Genomic DNA, 27,379 nt, shown 5'->3' on the forward strand with positions numbered 1-27,379 from the left:
ACATGCACACACACGCACACACACGCACACACACGCACACACGCACATACACGCACGTACACACACACGCACACGTTTATATATATATATACACACACACACACACACACACACACACACACACACATGTACACACACACACACACACACACACACGCACACACACGCGCACACACACACACACGTACACACATGCACACACACACGCACACACACACACACACACATGGACACACGCACACACGCACACACAAACACACACACACACACACACGCACACACACGCACATACACATAGACAAACATACAGACAAACACACATATGAACACATGCAGGAAGTGGTGGCATGAATCATTATACATAGGTTCATAGGAAGTTACCAGGCTACCGGCCCTATAGGAAGTTACTATGCTAGAGGCACTAGATCCCTTACTAGCTTAGCCTTGTTAATCTTGAGCTGCTTCAATTGTCTTTGGTTGGATGGGCCTAATTCACAGAACACGTCAATGATTAACACTGACTACCCCTGTCCATGAGGGACATGGGTGCCACCCCTGGGGAAAATTTGCAGTCTCCCATCCATTTGTCCAGGTTGCACTTGAAAAGACTCAGTGAGAAACACTGTTTCATATGAACTGGAAGTTTATTCCAGAGTAGCAGCAATCTCTAGGAGATATATCTGTCTTTCCAACATGTTCTATTAATGTCACAGGCTAGGTTAAGATCCCTAGAGTGATTGACTTTTGTGTTATTTGACTTACAGATGTGCAGCATATCCATCAGGGTAGGGCCAGAGACTGCCCTGTAGGCCAGGCATAAGTTGCCTATCAACAGCCTATATGATACAGAGTACAGTGACAGGGATTTCAGTCTATCCACATAAGTCATGGCTTGGAGGTCCTGTATTTTCTTGGTGAGAAACTTATGTGGTCTTTCCAGCTCCTGCAGGTGTCTGGTGATTTACATGCAGAAGGGAGTATTGTTGTCTATTAATGGTCTGATGAGAGTCAAGTACAGTGGGCTATACCATCCTTAGACCCGCATGTGATGCCCTTACTTATGAGGTGCGCAACATAGAATTTTTTTCTTACCACAGAGGAAAATTGGTGGTTGAAGTTCAGATTGCCATTTACCTGTGTTCCCAGATCTTACACCACTGAGTTTGAACTTAGAGGGGTGCTGTCAGTACTGTAATTAGTAGGGAATTCTGCTTTGCCAAAGGGGATAATAATGTACTTTCTTTGCATTTAGTTTTAGACCATGGCTTTGACACAGGCCATTTGTCTGTGTTAGCCCCTCCTGTAATATGTTAACATCATTGGGAGACTCAATGATTGCACACACTTTTCAATCGTCAGTGAATTGGTAAGCCAAAGGCCATCTACTTTAGCCTGACTTCTGAGAAATAGATTCCAGACATTTGAGGTCCCAGCGCAGATCTTTGTGTTATGCCACTGGTGACGGGTGTACTGGTAGAGGTGGAGTCACCAGGATTGACAGTATGTGTTCTGTCAGTGAGCCAATTGGCTACCCATCTAGTGATGTAAAGTTAATCCCGAAACTTGACATATCCAAACCTTGGTTAAGTTGTTAAAAAAAGAATAAATCATTAATTTGAAAAAGATGATCCAAAACAGTTGACCTTCAAGAAATCAGTCCTATAATAAGTGAATGGAATAACCTCTAATTGTGCCGAATCTGTACTTGTATGGTGTACTGGTGGCACATTAGCAGAGGCACATTGGCTGGATACCACAAATGATCACATTAGCTGTCTACTGCAGAATGCTTTGGACAAGCTGAATGATTTTGGGTGTGACAGAGACAGTCACAAGGAGTAAAGGAATTTCTGACCCTGTTCATCTGCTGTACCACAAGCATACATGTCCTAGAAGTGATCCATGATTTTCACCTCTTAATTACTTGTATTAACATCTACAGAAGAAAAGGAATATCTACATGAAGAGGAGCAAGTCTGGAGTGGAGGAGGACTGTAGATGACATCTGCAAGTGTTAACTTATACATCAAAAGATCATGGGTTGCAACTGCGATTTAATACTGGGACTCTTTTTGAATTCAGTACTGAAGTAAACTTTCTTTCAGAGATTGTACATACACTGATACTGTTGACTATATTAAAACCAGAGAAAAAGAAATATGTAATGCTTTCAGTTCTAGACTATTACAAAAGCTGAAAGAAAGGATTTTTGGCTAAAGGACTTATTAATTTAAAGTGCAAAGTGTTAGAACATATTTTGCAACCTCTGCTGTCTTTTCTCAAATTACTTTCTTGTTATTAAACTTTAGAAGTCTGTAAAACTTTTAGACTGAGTGGAGATAACTACATGTTCCATTCAGCCTAGACTATTATATTGTCCTTATTTATTTATTTGTTTATTTATTAATAAACAAACTCTGCCTGGGGAAGTGTTTTGTTAAAAATATTCACTGTTTTGCTATGCAGTGATAATTTTTTATGAGTATTTTGATGTAGTATCCTACTGTTTTAGATGCATTCCTTTGCCATATTCTTGCCTTGCAGTGATTTTCATCTCATAGGTCAATAAACTTTTCATCTGAACTAATAAGGAAATTTGCTATTTTAGCAGTTTGATGTGTATTTTACTGTTTTTGTTCTTTCTTTTTATCAGCAAATGCCTTCTGGCTTTTCAGGAGAATATGTAAGCTTCAGTGCAACTTTCTTCATTTCCACCTTGATTTACTAGAGACTTCTGTTTTGCAAACTCAGTATTCATATGTATCTCTCTCTTTCTCTAGATATGTATGTATATTTCTGTATATGTACATGTATATGTATATGTATGTATGGATCTTCCTCAGAAGCTTGAAGTTTCAAAACTTCAAACGGCTGAGACTATAAGATCTAAGTTTTGAAACTTCGAAAACCTAATAAAAAAAAAAAACTAAAACAAAACAAAAAAAAAATTGTATTTACATTTTTACAGAAAACTTCAAGATCACACTAATGTTAAGAAAACTGTAAATAGCCCATTCCACAAAGTACGGTGATCCCCATTCAAACCGTTCAAAGCTTTAAAACTTCAGTCTTATGGTCTTGGCCTTTTGAAGTTCAAAGTTTTGAAACTTCAAGCTTCTGAAGCAAATATATATATATATATATATATATATATATATATATATATATATATATATATATATATATCTATATATATATATATAAAACACACATCCTCTTATTTATTCTTAGGGTTATGGTCCTTCATTCTGCTATGCATTGCTTCACATTCAAATATTTTTGGCATTTATATTTATACATATTAAAAGTAATAGTATGGTTTGATCATTGTGAGTCTAAATTGCTATTTGCCTTCTACTGTTACAAGTAACTGCAAATTCTAAGCTATCTTGTTACATCACAACATCTGCAATGGCCAGTAAAAAATGATAAAGGGAGAGCGTTACACTCATGTGATGTTCAAAGGTTTTTTGATACCGTTAGTCATGATGACCGATGGGACATTATGAAATAATATGGCTGTAGTCCCAATTAAGGCATATAACTGAGTATATATTTCAGCATACTTGGATTCGTCCTTCAGTGAATGGTCATGTCGGTAGAAAAATAAAAGTATGATAGCGAGTAAAACAAAAATGCCCGCTAGATGCCCGCTACATGTTTCATTTATGTATTGTTTGGTATCATAATAAATTATATTCTTAAAGAACATGAAACAGTCCAGGAATAAAGCAAGATGGACATTTTACCAAATGTTTAGAATGCACAACTATTATTACAAAATCAGAGATTTAGATTAACTTTACCCTTCAAGAGTTGGAGTAGAGGTTATTTTCTGTCGGTCTGCAATTTAATAAAATTACATATATAGGATTTAGTACCGTAGTGCATTTTCACAGTATATGTTTTGTTATTGACAATATTAAAATACTAGGTATAAATTTTGGGGGATAAACAAATAGTGTTGCCCAACGAGATGCAGTTTTATTAGAGACTCAACACATACTAAAGAAATAGAATTATTTTAAGATGTCTTTATACAAGAAAGTTTATGTAGTACATACAATATCGGGAAAGTTGGATTATATTTTAGGGTTCTATTCTCTCTTGTTAAGAAAAATATCTGTTACTAATTGTATTTTATTTAGTTTCATTTTTATGGGGCTCTTGATTAAACCCAGTAAGGAAAACTGTTCTATTTAGTAAATAAAGATGATAGAAATTTAGCAACAGTTACTCCAATAATATATTTAGCTTTTTATAAATTTTTCAGGGAGGGGTTCAGTATAAAATACATGAAAAACACTTACTTTGAAAACAGTATAAAGAAGTTAGAGAAATGATACCCTCAAAGAAAAAAAAAAAGAAACAAAAGAGTTACCTTGTACAGTATGGCAGCAGGTACATGAAATGCTTTTATGGAAGATAGACTTATCATGTATAATTATAAATATAAGGCTATGGTATGAATATATTATAGATGCTTAGTACTATGACAGATCTTATACTAAATAAGATGATATGATACAAAAGTGTATAAAATTAAGAAAAGAAAGATTTCAGGGAGTAGTTGAGATACAGGAGTTTTTGTGGAGGTTAATGGTCAATAAACTGGCAATAAAAGGAAACATTAAATACAAAATAAGGGACAAAAGAGTGTAATATATAATGTAATATATAATGTAATATATAATGTAATATATGTCAAGTTGAGGAAACTAGAGATCATGGTCTGATTCAATAAGGTATCATGACATGTACACCTAAGCATACCTGTCGCAGTACCTTTTTCTAAGACAACAACCCACCTGGCTCTAACATGGAGACATACAGTGCCCTGTAGGACTGGACCCATGACCATGTTTTATATTAATGAGACAGTCCTGAGGAGAGGCAACTGCTCAGTAGCATTGTACTTGCTTCCTCAGAATTGATCCCAGAAAGGCATCTACATGGCTGAGTAACTCAACAAACCTCTTGACAATGTAGATTAGCAAGGCCATCCCACCACATTGCAGTATTTAACAGTGCCAAAAGACTGTGTTTAGCTACCTGCCATGACCATGCTATGGAGTTGTGGGGTGAGGGGAGCCCCTAGTCAGCAGGGAGAACACATTGGAGAAGTGCCTTAATGGTATTGACATCACTTCAGCACTCAGAGGGTATGGATTCACTAGATATCTGGGATTTCTCTTAATAACAATTGCCATAAGGGCATTGACACCAGTGTGAAGTTTGGGAGTGCAGAGATTCACTAGACAGCAGGGATTACCCTTAATAACAAGTGACATAGTGGCAATGACAGCAGTATGAAGTTGGGGTGTGGGGATTCACTAGACACCAGGGATTACCCTTAATAACAAGTGCCATAGTGGCAATGACAGCAGTATGAAGTTGGGGTGTGGGGATTCACTAGACAGCAGGGATTACCCTTAATAACAAGTGACATAGTGGCAATGACAGCAGTATGAAGTTGGGGTGTGGGGATTCACTAGACACCAGGGATTACCCTTAATAACAAGTGACATAGTGGCAATGACAGCAGTATGAAGTTGGGGTGTGGGGATTCACTAGACAGCAGGGATTACCCTTAATAACAAGTGCCATAGAGGCAATGACAGTAGTATGAAGTCTGGGGGTGTGGGGATTCACTAGACAGCAGGGATTACCCTTAATAACAAGTGCCATAGAGGCAATGACAGCAGTATGAAGTTGGGGTGTGGGGATTCACTAGACACCAGGGATTACCCTTAATAACAAGTGACATAGTGGCAATGACAGCAGTATGAAGTCTGGGGGTGTGGGGATTCACTAGACACCAGGGATTACCCTTAATAACAAGTGACATAGTGGCAATGACAGCAGTATGAAGTTGGGGTGTGGGGATTCACTAGACACCAGGGATTACCCTTAATAACAAGTGACATAGTGGCAATGACAGCAGTATGAAGTTGGGGTGTGGGGATTCACTAGACAGCAGGGATTACCCTTAATAACAAGTGCCATAGAGGCAATGACAGCAGTATGAAGTCTGGGGGTGTGGGGATTCACTAGACAGCAGGGATTACCCTTAATAACAAGTGCCATAGAGGCAATGACAGCAGTATGAAGTCTGGGGGTGTGGGGATTCACTAGACACCAGGGATTACCCTTAATAACAAGTGACATAGTGGCAATGACAGCAGTATGAAGTTGGGGTGTGGGGATTCACTAGACAGCAGGGATTACCCTTAATAACAAGTGACATAGAGGCAATGACAGCAGTATGAAGTCTGGGGGTGTGGGGATTCACTAGACACCAGGGATTACCCTTAATAACAAGTGCCATAGAGGCAATGACAGCAGTATGAAGTTGGGGTGTGGGGATTCACTAGACACCAGGGATTACCCTTAATAACAAGTGACATAGAGGCAATGACAGCAGTATGAAGTCTGGGAGTGCAGGGATTCACTAGACAGCAGGGATTACCCTTAATAACAAGTGACATAGTGGCAATGACAGCAGTATGAAGTTGGGGTGTGGGGATTCACTAGACACCAGGGATTACCCTTAATAACAAGTGACATAGTGGCAATGACAGCAGTATGAAGTTGGGGTGTGGGGATTCACTAGACAGCAGGGATTACCCTTAATAACAAGTGCCATAGAGGCAATGACAGCAGTATGAAGTCTGGGGGTGTGGGGATTCACTAGACACAAGGGATTACCCTTAATAACAAGTGCCATAGAGGCAATGACAGCAGTATGAAGTTGGGGTGTGGGGATTCACTAGACACCAGGGATTACCCTTAATAACAAGTGACATAGTCGCAAGGACAGCAGTATGAAGTTGGGGTGTGGGGATTCACTAGACACCAGGGATTACCCTTAATAACAAGTGACATAGTGGCAATGACAGCAGTATGAAGTTGGGGTGTGGGGATTCACTAGACACCAGGGATTACCCTTAATAACAAGTGCCATAGAGGCAATGACAGCAGTATGAAGTTGGGGTGTGGGGATTCACTAGACACCAGGGATTACCCTTAATAACAAGTGACATAGTGGCAATGACAGCAGTATGAAGTTGGGGTGTGGGGATTCACTAGACACCAGGGATTACACTTAATAACAAGTGACATAGAGGCAATGACAGCAGTATGAAGTCTGGGGGTGTGGGGATTCACTAGACAGCAGGGATTACCCTTAATAACAAGTGGCATAGTGGCAATGACAGCAGTATGAAGTCTGGGGGTGCAGGGATTCACTAGACACCAGGGATTACCCTTAATAACAAGTGCCATAGAGGCAATGACAGCAGTATGAAGTCTGGGGGTGTGGGGATTCACTAGACAGCAGGGATTACCCTTAATAACAAGTGCCATAGAGGCAATGACAGCAGTATGAAGTCTGGGGGTGTGGGGATTCACTAGACAGCAGGGATTACCCTTAATAACAAGTGCCATAGAGGCAATGACAGCAGTATGAAGTCTGGGGGTGGGGGATTCACTAGACACCAGGGATTACCCTTAATAACAAGTGCCATAGAGGCAATGACAGCAGTATGAAGTCTGGGGGTGTGGGGATTCACTAGACAGCAGGGATTACCCTTAATAACAAGAGCCATAGAGGCAATGACAGCAGTATGAAGTCTGGGGGTGTGGGGATTCACTAGACACCAGGGATTACCCTTAATAACAAGTGCCATAGAGGCAATGACAGCAGTATGAAGTTGGGGTGTGGGGATTCACTAGACACCAGGGATTACCCTTAATAACAAGTGACATAGTGGCAATGACAGCAGTATGAAGTCTGGGGGTGTGGGATTCACTAGACACCAGGGATTACCCTTAATAACAAGTGCCATAGAGGCAATGACAGCAGTATGAAGTTGGGGTGTGGGGATTCACTAGACACCAGGGATTACCCTTAATAACAAGTGCCATAGAGGCAATGACAGCAGTATGAAGTCTGGGGGTGTGGGGATTCACTAGACACCAGGGATTACCCTTAATAACAAGTGCCATAGAGGCAATGACAGCAGTATGAAGTTGGGGTGTGGGGATTCACTAGACACCAGGGATTACACTTAATAACAAGTGACATAGTGGCAATGACAGCAGTATGAAGTCTGGGGGTGTGGGGATTCACTAGACACCAGGGATTACACTTAATAACAAGTGCCATAATGGCAATGACAGCAGTATGAAGTTGGGGTGTGGGGATTCACTAGACAGCAGGGATTACCCTTAATAACAAGTGCCATAGAAGCAATGACAGCAGTATGAAGTCTGGGGGTGTGGGGATTCACTAGACACCAGGGATTACCCTTAGTAACAAGTGCCATAGCGGCAATGACAGCAGTATGAAGTTGGGGTGTGGGGATTCACTAGACACCAGGGATTACCCTTAATAACAAGTGACATAGTGGCAATGACAGCAGTATGAAGTCTGGGGGTGTGGGGATTCACTAGACACCAGGGATTACACTTAATAACAAGTGCCATAATGGCAATGACAGCAGTATGAAGTTGGGGTCTGGGGATTCACTAGACAGCAGGGATTACCCTTAATAACAAGTGCCATAATGGCAATGACAGCAGTATGAAGTTGGGGTGTGGGGATTCACTAGACACCAGGGATTACCCTTAATAACAAGTGCCATAGAGGCAATGACAGCAGTATGAAGTCTGGGGGTGTGGGGATTCACTAGACACCAGGGATTACACTTAATAACAAGTGACATAGAGGCAATGACAGCAGTATGAAGTTGGTGTGTGGGGATTCACTAGACACCAGGGATTACCCTTAATAACAAGTGCCATAGAGGCAATGACAGCAGTTTGAAGTTGGGGTGTGGGGATTCACTAGACAGCAGGGATTACCCTTAATAACAAGTGCCATAGAGGCAATGACAGCAGTATGAAGTTGGGGTGTGGGGATTCACTAGACACCAGGGATTACCCTTAATAACAAGTGCCATAGAGGCAATGACAGCAGTATGAAGTCTGGGGGTGTGGGGATTCACTAGACACCAGGGATTACCCTTAATAACAAGTGACATAGTGGCAATGACAGCAGTATGAAGTTGGGGTGTGGGGATTCACTAGACAGCAGGGATTACCCTTAATAACAAGTGCCATAGAGGCAATGACAGCAGTATGAAGTTGGGGTGTGGGGATTCACTAGACACCAGGGATTACCCTTAATAACAAGTGACATAGTGGCAATGACAGCAGTATGAAGTTGGGGTGTGGGGATTCACTAGACAGCAGGGATTACCCTTAATAACAAGTGCCATAGAGGCAATGACAGCAGTATGAAGTTGGGGTGTGGGGATTCACTAGACACCAGGGATTACCCTTAATAACAAGTGACATAGTGGCAATGACAGCAGTATGAAGTTGGTTTGTGGGGATTCACTAGACACCAGGGATTACCCTTAATAACAAGTGACATAGTCGCAATGACAGCAGTATGAAGTCTGGAGGTGTGGGGATTCACTAGACACCAGGGATTACACTTAATAATGACAACCATAGTGGCACTGACAGCAATATGAAGTTGGGGTGTGGGGATTCACTAGACACCAGGGATTATCCTTAATAACAAGTGACATAGAGGCAATGACAGCAGTATGAAGTCTGGGGGTGTGGGGATTCACTAGACACCAGGGATTACACTTAATAACAAGTGACATAGAGGCAATGACAGCAGTATGAAGTTGGGGTGTGGGGATTCACTAGACACCAGGGATTACCCTTAATAACAAGTGACATAGAGGCAATGACAGCAGTATGAAGTCTGGGGGTGTGGGGATTCACTAGACACCAGGGATTACACTTAATAACAAGTGCCATAATGGCAATGACAGCAGTATGAAGTTGGGGTGTGGGGATTCACTAGACAGCAGGGATTACCCTTAATAACAAGTGCCATAGAGGCAATGACAGCAGTATGAAGTTGGGGTGTGGGGATTCACTAGACACCAGGGATTACCCTTAATAACAAGTGACATAGTGGCAATGACAGCAGTATGAAGTCTGGGGGTGTGGGGATTCACTAGACACCAGGGATTACACTTAATAATGACTACCATAGTGGCACTGACAGCAATATGAAGTTGGGGTGTGGGGATTCACTAGACACCAGGGATTACCCTTAATAACAAGTGCCATAGAGGCAATGACAGCAGTATGAAGTTGGGGTGTGGGGATTCACTAGACACCAGGGATTACCCTTAATAACAAGTGACATAGAGGCAATGACAGCAGTATGAAGTCTGGGAGTGCAGGGATTCACTAGACAGCAGGGATTACCCTTAATAACAAGTGACATAGTGGCAATGACAGCAGTATGAAATTGGGGTGTGGGGATTCACTAGACACCAGGGATTACCCTTAATAACAAGTGACATAGTGGCAATGACAGCAGTATGAAGTTGGGGTGTGGGGATTCACTAGACAGCAGGGATTACCCTTAATAACAAGTGCCATAGAGGCAATGACAGCAGTATGAAGTCTGGGGGTGTGGGGATTCACTAGACACCAGGGATTACCCTTAATAACAAGTGCCATAGAGGCAATGACAGCACTATGAAGTTGGGGTGTGGGGATTCACTAGACACCAGGGATTACCCTTAATAACAAGTGACATAGTGGCAAGGACAGCAGTATGAAGTTGGGGTGTGGGGATTCACTAGACACCAGGGATTACCCTTAATAACAAGTGACATAGTGGCAATGACAGCAGTATGAAGTCTGGGGGTGTGGGGATTCACTAGACACCAGGGATTACCCTTAATAACAAGTGCCATAGAGGCAATGACAGCAGTATGAAGTCTGGGGGTGTGGGGATTCACTAGACAGCAGGGATTACCCTTAATAACAAGTGCCATAGAGGCAATGACAGCAGTATGAAGTCTGGGGGTGGGGGATTCACTAGACACCAGGGATTACCCTTAATAACAAGTGCCATAGAGGCAATGACAGCAGTATGAAGTCTGGGGGTGTGGGGATTCACTAGACAGCAGGGATTACCCTTAATAACAAGAGCCATAGAGGCAATGACAGCAGTATGAAGTCTGGGGGTGTGGGGATTCACTAGACACAAGGGATTACCCTTAATAACAAGTGCCATAGAGGCAATGACAGCAGTATGAAGTTGGGGTGTGGGGATTCACTAGACACCAGGGATTACCCTTAATAACAAGTGACATAGTGGCAATGACAGCAGTATGAAGTCTGGGGGTGTGGGGATTCACTAGACACCAGGGATTACCCTTAATAACAAGTGCCATAGAGGCAATGACAGCAGTATGAAGTTGGGGTGTGGGGATTCACTAGACACCAGGGATTACCCTTAATAACAAGTGCCATAGAGGCAATGACAGCAGTATGAAGTCTGGGGGTGTGGGGATTCACTAGACACCAGGGATTACCCTTAATAACAAGTGCCATAGAGGCAATGACAGCAGTATGAAGTTGGGGTGTGGGGATTCACTAGACACCAGGGATTACACTTAATAACAAGTGACATAGTGGCAATGACAGCAGTATGAAGTCTGGGGGTGTGGGGATTCACTAGACACCAGGGATTAGACTTAATAACAAGTGCCATAATTGCAATGACAGCAGTATGAAGTTGGGGTGTGGGGATTCACTAGACAGCAGGGATTACCCTTAATAACAAGTGCCATAGAAGCAATGACAGCAGTATGAAGTCTGGGGGTGTGGGGATTCACAAGACACCAGGGATTACCCTTAGTAACAAGTGCCATAGAGGCAATGACAGCAGTATGAAGTTGGGGTGTGGGGATTCACTAGACACCAGGGATTACCCTTAATAACAAGTGACATAGTGGCAATGACAGCAGTATGAAGTCTGGGGGTGTGGGGATTCACTAGACACCAGGGATTACACTTAATAACAAGTGCCATAATGGCAATGACAGCAGTATGAAGTTGGGGTCTGGGGATTCACTAGACAGCAGGGATTATCCTTAATAACAAGTGCCATAATGGCAATGACAGCAGTATGAAGTTGGGGTGTGGGGATTCACTAGACACCAGGGATTACCCTTAATAACAAGTGCCATAGAGGCAATGACAGCAGTATGAAGTCTGGGGGTGTGGGGATTCACTAGACACCAGGGATTACACTTAATAACAAGTGACATAGAGGCAATGACAGCAGTATGAAGTTGGGGTGTGGGGATTCACTAGACACCAGGGATTACCCTTAATAACAAGTGCCATAGAGGCAATGACAGCAGTTTGAAGTTGGGGTGTGGGGATTCACTAGACAGCAGGGATTACCCTTAATAACAAGTGCCATAGAGGCAATGACAGCAGTATGAAGTTGGGGTGTGGGGATTCACTAGACACCAGGGATTACCTTTAATAACAAGTGCCATAGAGGCAATGACAGCAGTATGAAGTCTGGGGGTGTGGGGATTCACTAGACACCAGGGATTACCCTTAATAACAAGTGACATAGTGGCAATGACAGCAGTATGAAGTTGGGGTGTGGGGATTCACTAGACAGCAGGGATTACCCTTAATAACAAGTGCCATAGAGGCAATGACAGCAGTATGAAGTTGGGGTGTGGGGATTCACTAGACACCAGGGATTACCCTTAATAACAAGTGACATAGTGGCAATGACAGCAGTATGAAATTGGGGTGTGGGGATTCACTAGACAGCTGGGATTACCCTTAATAACAAGTGCCATAGAGGCAATGACAGCAGTATGAAGTTGGGGTGTGGGGATTCACTAGACACCAGGGATTACCCTTAATAACAAGTGACATAGTGGCAATGACAGCAGTATGAAGTTGGGGTGTGGGGATTCACTAGACACCAGGGATTACCCTTAATAACAAGTGACATAGTCGCAATGACAGCAGTATGAAGTCTGGGGGTGTGGGGATTCACTAGACACCAGGGATTACACTTAATAATGACTACCATAGTGGCACTGACAGCAATATGAAGTTGGGGTGTGGGGATTCACTAGACACCAGGGATTACCCTTAATAACAAGTGACATAGAGGCAATGACAGCAGTATGAAGTCTGGGGGTGTGGGGATTCACTAGACACCAGGGATTACACTTAATAACAAGTGACATAGAGGCAATGACAGCAGTATGAAGTTGGGGTGTGGGGATTCACTAGACACCAGGGATTACCCTTAATAACAAGTGACATAGAGGCAATGACAGCAGTATGAAGTCTGGGGGTGTGGGGATTCACTAGACACCAGGGATTACACTTAATAACAAGTGCCATAATGGCAATGACAGCAGTATGAAGTTGGGGTGTGGGGATTCACTAGACAGCAGGGATTACCCTTAATAACAAGTGCCATAGAGGCAATGACAGCAGTATGAAGTTGGGGTGTGGGGATTCACTAGACACCAGGGATTACCCTTAATAACAAGTGACATAGTGGCAATGACAGCAGTATGAAGTCTGGGGGTGTGGGGATTCACTAGACACCAGGGATTACACTTAATAATGACTACCATAGTGGCACTGACAGCAATATGAAGTTGGGGTGTTAGGATTCACTAGACACCAGGGATTACCCTTAATAACAAGTGACATAGTGGCAATGACAGCAGTATGAAGTCTGGGGGTGTGGGGATTCACTAGACACCAGGGATTACACTTAATAACAAGTGCCATAATGGCACTGACTGCAGTACAGGGTTTGAGGGAGGAGGGAAACACTAGATACCAGAGAATTATATACAATTTCATTGCTGTTATGACACTGTATAGAGCAGAGAGGTTGGGGACTGGGGGGGGCTCAACAGAAGGGGAGATAGGTTTTGGACAAGTACGGGGACTGTTGGTGTCTGTGTATGTCCATACCTGTGTTTGTGGATGTGTGTGTGTACATCTACATGTGTGTGTGTGTGTGTGTGTGTGTGTGTGTGTGTGTGTGTGTGTGTGTAACAGTCACTGGGTGAATGCCACTAACTACATGGACATCAGTTTACCATCTCAGCATGCACATCATCTATGATCTGCATGTCACACCAGTAATGTGATTCAGACACTTGCAAATTAGATGATAATGAGGCCTTATCCCATCACAGCTAACCTATTAGAACTGCAAATTTGCATGTCGTGGGAGCAGGGCCTTTTTAACACAAGCTGAATCCCTCAGCATTTGTGCATAGAATGTAAAAGGATTCAATTATTTTGGAAAACAGTTCTTGAAGTACAGATTGTTAATCCCCTATTTCCATAAAGAAAAAAAAAAAAAAACATAATTTTGCATATTATGATCAATGTGAAGTAAAAAATGTGGATGGTTATAACAAGTTAGTATTCAGTATATTATTTAATAGCATAGCTAGGGCCCGGTAGATAGGCTACTACCCTGGGGCAAAGTGTTGGGAGGCACAATCAGCTGATCCTGATCACTCCTTAATGCAATACTGGTTTTTAAAAGTCAGTAACAGATTTGCAGTCAAACCTGAGCACTGTAGCACTCTGTGTGTGGTATAGTGGTGTAAACTGTAGCAACTGCTTGCTACATTGAAGCCAGCAATTTGCTACAATTTAAAAGTAAATAAAAACATCTTTATTGCATTTTATTTTTTGTTTAACTAAAACCTGAGCACTGTAATATTCTATGCAGTTAGGCAGGGAATAAACTAAAGCAACTGTTTGCTACAGTCTAGAAGTTACAAAAAAAATTGAAGAGTTGAGGATGTGGGTAACTGATTCATTGTACCAGCCCAGGGCTGTAATAGAATAAGCTATGCATATAATATTATTTTTTTTAACAATCTCCTTATTGACATTTCTTAAATAACACTTCCATTGAGTTCAATACCAAGAACAAACATATCAGACCAGAAAACAAAAATAGTTACATAACAATGTTAAGTACAATGAAATATAGTAGAGTGACAGGATGGTGTTATCACATATGATTAGCAAAACAGTTGAGAAAAATATTAAGTCATTCAATTAACTATATACATATATACATATTTACTGTTTGCCAGCAAAACACAACCAATATGATGACATTGTAGGTGTACTTGGTATGTAATTATTTCTATTGGGGAAGAATAAATTAGGCTGGATTATAACAAGTATCCCAAAAGTGCATTGATTATAAGTAAAACAAAGTACAAAGTGTAAAGAAAAAATACAGTTTTATTCCTTAATAATTGGACGTTGGTAGGAGTCAATAGATGTTATCTCAGTATATGATCCATTAGCAAGTTCCAAAATTCAGCAAAATGTTTATTTCATTTTTGGGTATGCATTAAAAAATCTGTGTGCTCTTATGTGTCTAATAGCTATTTGCCTGAATTCATGCCAAGACATCTGAGTTCTGTCTTTCCAGTTCAATGTAATATAATAATTATAAGTGTGACTAGTATAATTAATATTCTTTCTTGTTGTTTCTTTAGCTTCACAGGGGGAACATGTAATAGGGCAAATTTCCAGAATAATGTAGATTTCTCATATCCCATCTTGCTTAATCTGACTTTGAGTGAACATTATAATTTGTATGAACATTTGCAGCTCCAGAATATATGAAGTAGGTCAGCATTGTGGCTATTACAATGTGGACATAAGGAGGATGAAGTAGGTTTAAATTTATTTTTTTGTGTCGGGGTAAGGTACGCATTATTTAGTATCATGAACTGAGTGTGGCTCAGTTTTCTGAAGAGAATATATTTAATTGGCATTTGAATAGATTGAGTCGCTTGGCCATTAGAAATTAGTGGATCTATGCCATGCCAGTATTTTGAGAAAAGTATCTCTTCTTGGTACTTATTGACATTATTAGTTTGCATGAGCAGGATGTAATTTTCTTTCTCAGTGCTAATAGAGACCAGAGTGTTTTGGCTAAACTTACGTTTCTGTGTGATTGTAAGATTATTTAGTATGCTGGCACACATCTCTGATTTGTCTTAGCATAGTTAGGTATTGTTTAGGTAAGTTCAAAGTTGTTCTCAGCTCTGTGTGGGATTGATTCCTATATGAATAAACACAATCAGCTCCCTTAGCAAGGGGTGTGGTTTTAAGTTTAAGATCTTATCATTAATCTTAAGATTAGGATTCATATGCAGAGGTTGCATTATTATAATAAAGGTATTATATACATTCAATTAGTTGATAGGTTGTTGCAGTGCCTTTATTTTGTCTCCAATTGTTTTATGTATCTTCATGTTCTTCAAACCATTTTTGTCCAAGAAAGGGAGAGCCTGGGGATTTAAGTTTAATGATTTAACATAGTTAGAGTATAGTGTTATCCAAGTAGGAGACCATATGTTTTGCTTGGATTATATTCAGATAATGCCAGTACCCTGTTGACTCTTATTATGTCATAGTATAGTTTAAAGTCTGGGAGAGCTATGCCTCCTTTTTCTTTAGAGAGAATCAGTTTTTCGTATGCAACTCTGACTGATTAAGGATACCATACAAACTTGGAGAGAGAAGAGTGTCGTTTATTGTAGAAGTTAGTTTGTATTGATATGTCAGTAGCATTGAATAGGTATAACATTCTGAGTAGAATGTTCATTTTGATAATGGCAACCCTGGCTAGTACAGATAAATGAAGTTTTTCCCATTTATGAAGGTCTTGTATTGTTGACCATAGGTTTGTTACATTGCTTTGGTACACCAATGATGGGTCTTGATGAAAAATAATTCCAAGGTATTTCATAGTGTGCTTAAATTTAATTTCTGTGGGCAGTGAGTATATTGTTAGTTTGGAGGTTAGATTGCCAGGAAATATTTTATTTATTTTATTTATTTATTTGCAGTTGGTTTACCAGGATAGTCCATTGGGCCAAGATGAACACGTTTTCAATGGAGTCCCGGGGAGAAAAGCTTCAAAAACAAGCAAGGTTACAGTAAGGTTTTAGGTTAAAATCATTACAAATACTACAGACTAGTGAAAAACATTACAAATAGTACAGACTGGTGAAAAACATTACAGATGCTACAGACTAGTTAAAAAAAAAAAACATTACAATATAAATACTGAGAAGCCATTACATCTTAAGGAAGCTTGCACTTAAGAGGTGCATTCAAATACATTCTTGGTAAATAGCTTAGTATGTGCAAGAGCAGGATGTATGAGTTAAGAGAATAAGTAAAATGGAAATTGCCAGTGTAAAGAGGGGAGGAGATTATGTGGGGTGGGAGCAGGAGCATTCCCATCAGGATATTAGATGTGAGTGAAGAGATTTTTTTGAATTAAAAGCGGTTAGAGGTGGTACAAATGGATGGTGGTAGGGAGTTCCAGAGACATGCTAGACCATAGGGTAGGATATTTTTACTTGGGGATGAGTTGGTTTATGCAATTCTATTAGGTTTTGGTTGTTAGATCTTAGTAGTCTATCAGGAAGGTGCATTTTAAAGGCAGAGGAAAGGGAGGGGCAGAGGGAAGGGTTGAAAATGAACTTGTGTGCAAGAGTAAGTTGAGTATAGGTGAGATGATTGGGTAGTTCTAGCCATTTTAGTTTGTGGAGAGATTTACAGTGGTGGGTGGAGGACTTATGGCTGGTAGCGAACTTGGCAATTTTGTTATAACAAGAGGAAAGTTGTTCATAGGTTCATAGGTTCATAGGTTCATACTAGGCTATCTGCCCGAGGGCATTTATAAGCCTAGCCCATAGTTTTGTGGCTTACGCCACCCCTTTAGTTTGGAGAAACTATGCCCATTATTTTGCTGTGCCTCTGTCGAGCAGTGACACTGAGGTAACCCCTGGGGTGTATCTGCGATCTCCCATCCATTGGTCAAGATTCCTCTTGAACAAGGCCAGCGAGGTGCTCTGCCTCACATAAACCGGGATTTTGTTCCACAGCATAGGGAGTCTTTGGGTGATGAATCTATCCCTCCAGCACGTCCTATTAATAACCGTGTCAAGGTTTAAGTCTCCCGCCCTTGTGGCTCTGAGGGAAATAAACTGCTTCTGTAAGGCTCGAACCCAAGACCCTGTATACTATAGTCACAGTAGTTACCCACTCCACCATTAAAGCAATGTGCTTTAAGGGAAGATTGTAGGCTAGTTAGGAGTGGGGCTCCATAGAGGAGGGAGGGGATAAGAAATGTGGTAGAGAGAGTGAATTTAGTGGAGCACGTGAGATAATGATTTTGTCAGTAGAGCATGCCAAGTTTTTGGTGTTTTTTTTTTATATTTAGTTGAAGGTGGGAGTTGAATTTAAGCTGACTGTCAATTTGGACCCCTAGTAATTTGGCCTCTGATACCAATTCAAGAGACATGTTGTTATGGCTAGTAATAGAGAATGTGCTTATAATGAAAGAGGTGACTTTAGAGGGAGTAAATACCATTAATTTGGTTTTAGAGGCATTGAGTGCTAGGTGATTTTTTTTTCATCCATTGTTCTGTGGCCGAGATTGTATCTTGTGTAAGCTTTAGGAGTGTAGGGACGGAGGTGGCAGAACAGATAATAGTTGAATCATCTGTGTATTGGATAATATTTGTGAAAGGGATGGAGTCGCGGAAGTCGTTTATAAATATATTGAAATACTAATGATTTTTCTGGGTTTATTTTATAATTAGAGAATTTCGAGTAGTTGCTTACAGAGGTTAAGATTTTCTCGATATCAAAGCTTGGTATTGCAAAATATAGGTTCAGGTCATCTGCAAAGGTTGTAAAAGGAATCATTGCATTATATAAATTTGGTATTTGTTGATTTTATTTTTGTGTAATAAGCAGAAATAATGGTTCTATATACAAATTGAAGAGGTATGGTGACAGGGTCATCCTTGTCTGGTTCCTTTTTTAATATATATTCTAGAAGAGAACATTCTATGAATCTGTAGTATAGTATGTGCTTTGGAGTATAATACTTTAATGAATGTTATAAATTCTGGGGGAATGTAGAAATATGGTAGTATTGAAATAAGAATGTTTTTTTATTCTGTCAAAAGCTTGAGCTGCGTTTATTACCAGAGCAAAGAGCGGGAAGATTTTTCTGACTAGACAAGGTAATCATAGCATCCTGTGTTATGGTGTTGTCATAGGTTTGTCTTTGTTGAATTAAATCAGACTGACAGGGTGAAATGATGCTAGTTACCACTGTTTTTAATCTGTTGGCTAAGATGGAGGCAATATTTTTATGTCCACATTGATTAGAGATATGGGCCTGTAGTTTCCTGGGTTTTTAGAGTCAGCTTTGTCTTTAAGAACAAATATTGTTTTTGATGAATTTAGATGCTGATCAGTAATATTATTAATTATAAGGTAGTTATAAAGATTTAGTAATATTTTAGGAGTTGTTAGAATAAAAGCATTATAAAATTCCGCTGTGAATCTATCTGGTCCTGGGGATTTATTTGACTTAAGATTTTTAATGGCTGTAATTACTTCTTGTAGTGCGATGGGAGATGAGAGGTGTTCTCTCTGATCTTGTGAGAGTGTTAGAAAGTTTAGTTGTTTCAAGAATATTTCCAGGTTTGTTATAATGTTGGATTGTTCTGTGTATGCATGTGAGTACAATCCCTCAAATAGTTGGACCTAGTCCTGGTTGGAGCTGTACTTTTTATCTTTGTATACAAGTTCCGGAATAACTTGTAAAGGTTTTCTTTGATTTATTAGGTTGGCTAGGAATTTGGATGGCACTTGTGCCCATTCAGCATAATTGACTATTGTTTTTATTTATTGAAAAGAGAGATTATTAGCATTTAAAAGGTATAATTCCTTCTGTTGTAGAGCTAATTGTTTTTCTATTTCCTGGTCATAGTTTACTTGTAATTTATTTTCAAGTTCAGTCATTTTGTTTTTGCGTGGTATCTCTTCAGCTGCGTGTTTGTCTTGTACTACGATGCTTTACTGATCATTATACCTCCAATTACAGCCTTCACAGAGGCCCATTGGATATCAAAGGGCATTTGGGCAGAGTCTGATTGTGTAAGAAGGTCTTTAAGTATATTTTCTACTTCCTGAATTATTTCCTCTTTAAGGCCCAGTTAAATTGATTAGTGTTGTTGTCTGTCTTTCCAAACCAGCTAACAGTAAGTGTAAATTTGGAATGATCTGAGAAGAATCTTAGATCTGTGTTATGTGCTATATCAAAATTCAGAAATGTATTTGATATTAGGAAAAAAATCCAGTCTAGGACCAAGTTTTGTGACATTGAGAGTAGAATGTATATTTGTCTTTAGGCTTATTTATTGTCTGAATCTGGTATGGATCAACCAGTATTAAGTCTCTTTTTAATTCATTGAGTGCATCAGTTGCTTGCGAGTTATATGAAGTGTTAGTGTTTGATCTATCTATGAGAGGGTTTTAAACAATGTTCCAATCTCCTCCTATAATATAATCATGGTAAGGGAAATTAGATAATAACTTATATATGGATACTATGAAATCCTGTTGTTTTATGTACGGTGCATAAATGTTTAGGACAAGTATGGGTTTATTAATATTTAGGGATTTAATCGTTATATAGCACCATCTGCCTTCCTGATCAGTATCCTGTTCCAGAATAGTGTCTTGAAATGATTGTTTGACAATAATTGCAACACCTTTGCTATTTGACTTGTCATCCATGGCCACAGTTGTTTTAATCCATTTTTCCTTAACTCCTGTTTCCATTGTTCAGTTAGTATATGAGTCTCCTGTATCATGATTATATTTTCTTTTGACTTTATAGATAAATGAAAAAATAATTTCCATTTTTTAGATATCTGAATCCTCTTTACATTCCAGGAATCAATATTCCACATTGTATAAGGTTAATTATTTTGTGTTAGTGTGTATGAGATCAGTTAATATTTTTAGCATTAATAAAAAAATGAGTTTGTATTATGATTTCAGCAAGCAGTACATTATCCCCCCCCTGCCCTTCCTCCGTGCCTACTCATGTAAAAACTTGGCCTGGAAAAGAGTAACTTTACAACTAGTAAGGCTTTACTAAAGTGATAGATAAGTAAACATGTATCTAGTACATCCCTGGACTAAAATGGCCTGAAAGTATAGGAAATCAGTTTAAAACATCACATCGATAAGAGTCCAGATGCATGTCCATTCCCATAGCACTGTCGAGCTATCTCACAGCTCAACCAGGGTTATTAATATGGTCATAATAGGTAAGCAATCTAGAAAAATGGAGTAGGTGTTAGTTGACATTGAACTACAAAGTAGTGTAGATAGGGTATTGTCATAGTTATTTAAAGCCATATATCTACATCTGTATATTTTTTGTAGGATAGAGTGGTATGTGGTATCATAAAGAGAACCTATCACTTTCCATGGCAAATCTAGCAGACTAAAGTCCACTTATTACTATAAGGGTAACACTATTGCATTCATTTCTATTGTTTTACACACTCTCAACAAAACATTTAAACTGTCAATAGTCTGTGTGCTGCATAAACAAAATTTAAAGTATAATTTTGGAAGTATCTTAAGAAGATAAGATCACAGACGTATATATATTTACACTTGCATTCTTTGCTAATCCTGTAACCATAGTAGTAATTCACACTCAAAGCCAGTATAAGTGGAGACTGTGTATCCTTGTAACTAATAGTGTTATCATTGTATCAGGTGCTATGCACATTTAGCAGTATACAGGCTAAGTATATCTGGTAAACATTACATCTTTCTGGAATACTTGTGCAATAAATCATGACCGTCAGTCTATTGCATCTTTCATCCTGTTAGTAGATGCAGAATTTTCTCAAGAAAACTACTGTGTTTAGCATATAATATTTCTTGCAGTTTTGTTTTCAAAGTTATGTAATGCATCATTATGCTATGTAGTACTCACTTTCTCAGACAATTAAAGTAATGCATTATGCTTAAGAGTCTCCTTTAGGCTTCTGATATTAAATGCTGTAAAATATATATATATATATATATATATATATATATATATATATATATATATATATATATATATGGGTTCATGTCATTACATCGACAAGCGGAAGATCGACAGTCACTCCACCGACACATGAAATAATCGAAACCGCAAACACAGACATTTAACAGGTAAGAGTTTTAATTTCGCTAATCATGCCTACCATGTTTTAGTAAGTGTGGCAGTGTTATGCATGTGTGGTAGGCATGATTAGCAAAATGTAAACCTCTTACCTGTTAAATGTCTGTGTTTGCGGTTTCGATTATTTCATGTGTCGGTGGAGTGACTGTCGATTTTCCGCTTGTCGATGTAATGACATGAACCCATATATATATATGTATATATATATCTATATGGGTTCCCTTCAGAAGCACGAAATACTGAAATCTTGAATTTCAGTATTTTGAGCCCAAGAAGCCGAATCCACATAATAGCGGAAGTTTAGAAGCGTGAAATTCAAAACCTCAAATACCGGAGGTTTTGAATTTCACGCTTCTAAAGTTCCGTTATGGTCATGTATTCAGGTAAGTGTGTCTGTGTGTTAAGGGGTTTGGGTAGGGGCTGTGGTGTGTGTCAGTGTGTTTTGTTGCTGTGATGTGATGTGTGTGTGTGTGTGTGTGTGTGTGTGTATGTGTGTGTGTGCGCGCAAAGAGAAAGTAGCTTGTGTGGTGGTGTTTTATATGTGTTTTTATGCAGTACGACCTTGGAGTGAGAATATTTAAATAGGGGGTGTGGGGGGTGCAGGGGGGCTTGCCCCCCTGATTTCATGTAGTAGAGTGATTGTGTGTGTTTGTGTGGTGAATGGTGTGTGTGTGTGTGTGTGTGTGTGTGTGTGTGTGTGTGTGTGTGTGTGTGTGTGTAGTAAAACCGCAAAATTCAAAACTTCCGGTATTCAAGGTTTTGAATTTTGTGGTTTTTAGTTTTCCTTGTTTTGTGGATTCAGCTTCTTGGGCTCAAGATACTGAAATTCGAGAGTTCAGTATTTTGAGCTTCTGAAGTGAATATATATATATATATATATATATATATATATATATATATATATATATATATATATATATATATATATATAAACACACTTTGCAAGTTATGTAATAATTATTGCATTTGTTAGGTTAATTATAGTTTGGTACCAGTATAGAGTCCTTGTAAAAGTCCTGCATGCAGTTCAGTTTCTTCTAGTGTCACAGCTTTACGTTTAGGATCTTCTGTTGAATCTGCTGTTGTTCTCATCATCATGCAGCTTAGTTGCATCAACAAAAAGTTGTAGCTCCATTTCCTTGTTATTTGGACGTGTTTCTTTACTAAGAACACTTCTAAAGTCTCTAGTCCTTATTCTTTTATTTATTTGTGCATTTTCTGATAACTTAGATGTGAATCTGCTGTTACCAACTTTAGACTAGGTGGGAAAATGCTTGTTTATTCAAAATCTTGCTTGTTTAATGAGTTGGGATGTCAGGTAGTCCTCCTGGGAGCCTGATTTGCACTTCTAAATACAACAGGGCCACAGTTTTGATTGAAATAATGTCTGGAAAAGATTTAATGCCAAAATTAGGTAAGAATGATTTAAAAACAAAACAAAACACTAACTGGATGTGATCGGGAAGCTATTGAAGTAGGATTTTATAGTTTATTGCTGCTTTTGTGTTCGTTTGTGGAACTTCATTAAAAGCATTCATAAATGCTGTTTTGTCTTCTTTTACTGTAGAGGCTGAGTATTTCGTGCCATTATGCTGAAAAACAACCACATTTGGATTCCTCATCTGGAATTTTATGTTCTTTTTGGATCAGGTAAGTACAAAAAGCTGATGTCTGTCTTTCCTGTTTTATTTGTAAAGGGAGGTCTTGTGTAAAGTAGATTTTATTGCCATTCCACATTATATGCCTTTTTTTTCTTTGCAGCTGAAAGAATTGTAGATAAATCTTGATAGTTCAGTAGTTTAGCATAAACTTGTCTTGGTTTATCCATATTAGGTGCAGGTCTGAGTGCTCTATGAGCTCTTTCAATATTGATCTGTTTTGCCAGGTGCATGTTCTCTAGCTGTATTCCCAGGATTTCCTGTATATGTTGCATTAGCTTAGATTGTTTTCTGCAATACCTCTGATGATAATATTATTATTATTTTGTCTAGATCTTGCTTCTAGAACTATAATTTTTTGTTGGCGTTCATGAATGCATTTTGTGTTTTTATCAGAATCTTTTTGAAGTTGGTCAGTTTTAGTTTCATTTTCTAGTATCTTGGCCTCAGTTATTTCCATCCTGTTTGCTATCTGGGCAATAGATGGGCAATAAATGTTTCCAGTTTATCTGAGAATTTTTGGATGGCGGTTTGAATTTGTGGTAAGGCTGCTTTCAGCTCATCTAGTGTTGCAGATTGATTGCTCTTGTTTAGCTTTCGTGGAAGTTTTACTTGATTCTTGTAGCTTCCCAGTTCTAGGTCTCTGTTGTTGTGTCTTTCTCAGTTGAAGCAAGTGCAGAAAATTTAGTTTTGGTAACTTGTGCAGACATGTTGTCAGGTTCTTTAAACATCTTTTTTTTTTTTTGTTTTCTTATTTTCAGTGCTCTCAGCTTATCTTTCTGAAGGTATTTTTTAGTTATTCTCCTTTGTTGGATTCAGTAGTCTAGTACAATAGGCCTCTCAGTATCAGTCAGCCACATGTGCTTGCTCAGATTCAGATTAATCTTACTTTTTGAGATAGCATTGTGGTTTTTATATATCCAGTACTAGTTTGATGCAATGTTTCTCTATCCGATGGCTGTATTTTGAGTTGTATAACCCATCTCTGTACCTAGATATTTAGTTATTTTTGTTTTTCCCTGTAGGAGCTAAATGGATGCAGTGCTTATAGGGTGGCAGCCATCTTGGATCTCCCACGAATCTGATATTATTGATTTTGCATATTGCTTGATATGAAGAACTGCTTTCAAATAAGATTTTTGTATTACTTTTTGATAATAGAAAGATTCAGAAAATGGTTATGGCAAAAAGGTTGGGGAAATTTCTTTTCTGTGTAAATAATTTTAATGCATGTGCATTTACATATTTAAATTGTATATGCATGCACTTATGGAAAAGTCTGGATTTTTTTGTGTATATGTGAATAAAAGTCCCTTTATCTTTTCAGTAGTTGCTGTGGGATCTTTCCTGTTCACATGAGATACCACCAACTCAAGCAGATAGGAAATCAGTTTAACATCTCATCTGAAGAATGGCACACTCAAGAGTAAAACAACCCAAACAATGGGAGGGGGAATAGAACCCACATTCTTCTTATCATCTGGCAACAAAGGGAAATGTACTACATGTTGCTGTGACATTTTTTGATTTAGTTATTCATCTATCTATCTATCTATCTATCTATCTATCTATCTATCTATCTATCTATCTATCTATCTATCTGTCTATCTATCTATCTATCTATCTGTCTAGCTAGCTGTCTATCTACCTCCATACTTACCTATATATCAGTTTATTTTGACATTTTCTGTAGCATTTTCCAAGCCTGTGCCAGTGACAGAGCACAGGTCTCCAGCCTCTGACCAGTCACACTGTAGGAGGTGAGCAGTATGCCACCTGCAAGGAGTTGGTAGAGGTGGTAGGGGAGCATATAGGCTACCTGCTGTAAGTTGCATCAGTCACCAGGAAAGGGTCATTTTGTGGCTATCAGTGTTGTGTCAATGCCTGCCTCTATCATCCCCATTTCAAGCAGGTCCCAGTGGGGAGGATTTTCAGGATGCTGAATGACATCTCAATGAGGATTGCACAGGCAAAGTGATACAAAATGCCATGCTGACTCTACCCCATCTGGTTATTCCACTTCTTGGTGTATTATTACCCTTCCCTGTTGTTGTGCAAGCCTCCCCATCACAATTGTTCTCCGTTTCTTTGTATGTGTATAATCTCACTGCCCCTCACAGTGTGTTAGCCCATCCCTGTCATCCTTGTCACTATTTGATGTTTGTTCAAATGCCCCTGCTTGCACAACTCACCCACACACCATCTATTTGCATTCTGTTATATCATTCCCCATAATCCTTGCTCAAAGAAAAATAAACTAAAATTGGGCACCTGTCCCTGAAGAAAAATATACCTTTCCTTTCTCACCAAACTGTCATTCAGACCATCCCTGTTTCCCTTGGGTTTGTTCCTCTGCTTACTGACCCCTTTTCCTACTGACCTATATACCAATTTCTACTTTTTATAGAGAAATATCAGATATAGATATTGTGGTAGACCCTCTAATGTAGTCTTCCTGTATTTTCATGATGTAACACATGTAAACACACTAAGGCATGTCCATGCTCTCTGCTCACCTATTTTTTTCTTTTGTGACAGTCCTAGTCACAATTGTAAGAATTCCTCTTTGACCACAGAGACAGTGATTTGATTTTCATGGGTGTTTTTTTTTAATTAGCAGTAGAGTGGGCTGTGAATTTGCAAAACAGTAATTGATAATTAACTGTGGGTCACATTGTGTTACAAGACTTACCTGCATTGGAAATCCCAAGATTGAGTTATACTTGCTTCTGCATCCAAGGTCAAATTACTTTCTATCTTTCTATTTATATAACTATATATATATATATATATATATATATGTATTATAAAATTACAGCAGCTCTTGTATTCTCTAGGTTGAAGTCTAACTTCTCAAAATGACTGACTGCTTTATAAAACTGTTCCTGACCTTCGCACTTTATTTTAACTCCCATGGAAGAACATTCATCACATCAGTACCTTTCAGATACTAAAGGCAATTGTTGTGATGAATCGTCCCTGGAAGGACAGTGAGGTGCATGTGAAGACTATATTCAATCCTTTGCTTAGTCTGATGAGAAAGTCACAGAAGAAACTGCATAATAAGCTATATGCTAAATGGAAAGGCTGTACCAGAGACAAACTTTCAAAAGATGTATTACACTGTCCTTATAAAAAATGAATGCAGCCACTTTAGAAACTGGTCTCTCTAGAGAAGGGAAATTTATGCTGTTGTGGTGTAGAACATGTTTTTATTTATTTATTTTTTTTATTATTTTTTCATTAGCTGCTCATCTGGCTCATCTGTGGAAAATACAGAAAACACTGCAATAAGTTCATAGGTTCCTAAATATTTACTACAATATTGATCTGTGAAGATCCTTAGAAGCATAGCCATACATTCTCATGAGATTTTTAGCCCTTATATTTTAGGAATTATTAACACAGAAATGCGTAGAACATTTACCTGTTGCCCTCATCCATGAGGGACAAGGGTACTGCACCACTGATGAATTTGTGGTTGGCTATCTGTTTCTCCAAATTACAAGGGGGTGGTAACTATGTCCCTCACAGACAGGAGCAGTCACTGCTGAACATAGACTCACTGCAAAAATAATGACCATCTAACCAAGGTCAGTTAGGGAACATGGGCATAACATGGCTAGGATTTTAAAGGCCCTAGGGCCATTAGCCTAGTAACCTCCTATGAATCTATGAGCCTATGAACCAATGAACATCTGATTAGTGTAAAGTGATTCAA

This window comes from Protopterus annectens, chromosome 15.part0, assembly GCF_019279795.1.
Source record: "Protopterus annectens isolate FY-2018-M chromosome 15.part0, PAN1.0, whole genome shotgun sequence".
NCBI lineage: Eukaryota > Metazoa > Chordata > Ceratodontiformes > Protopteridae > Protopterus > Protopterus annectens.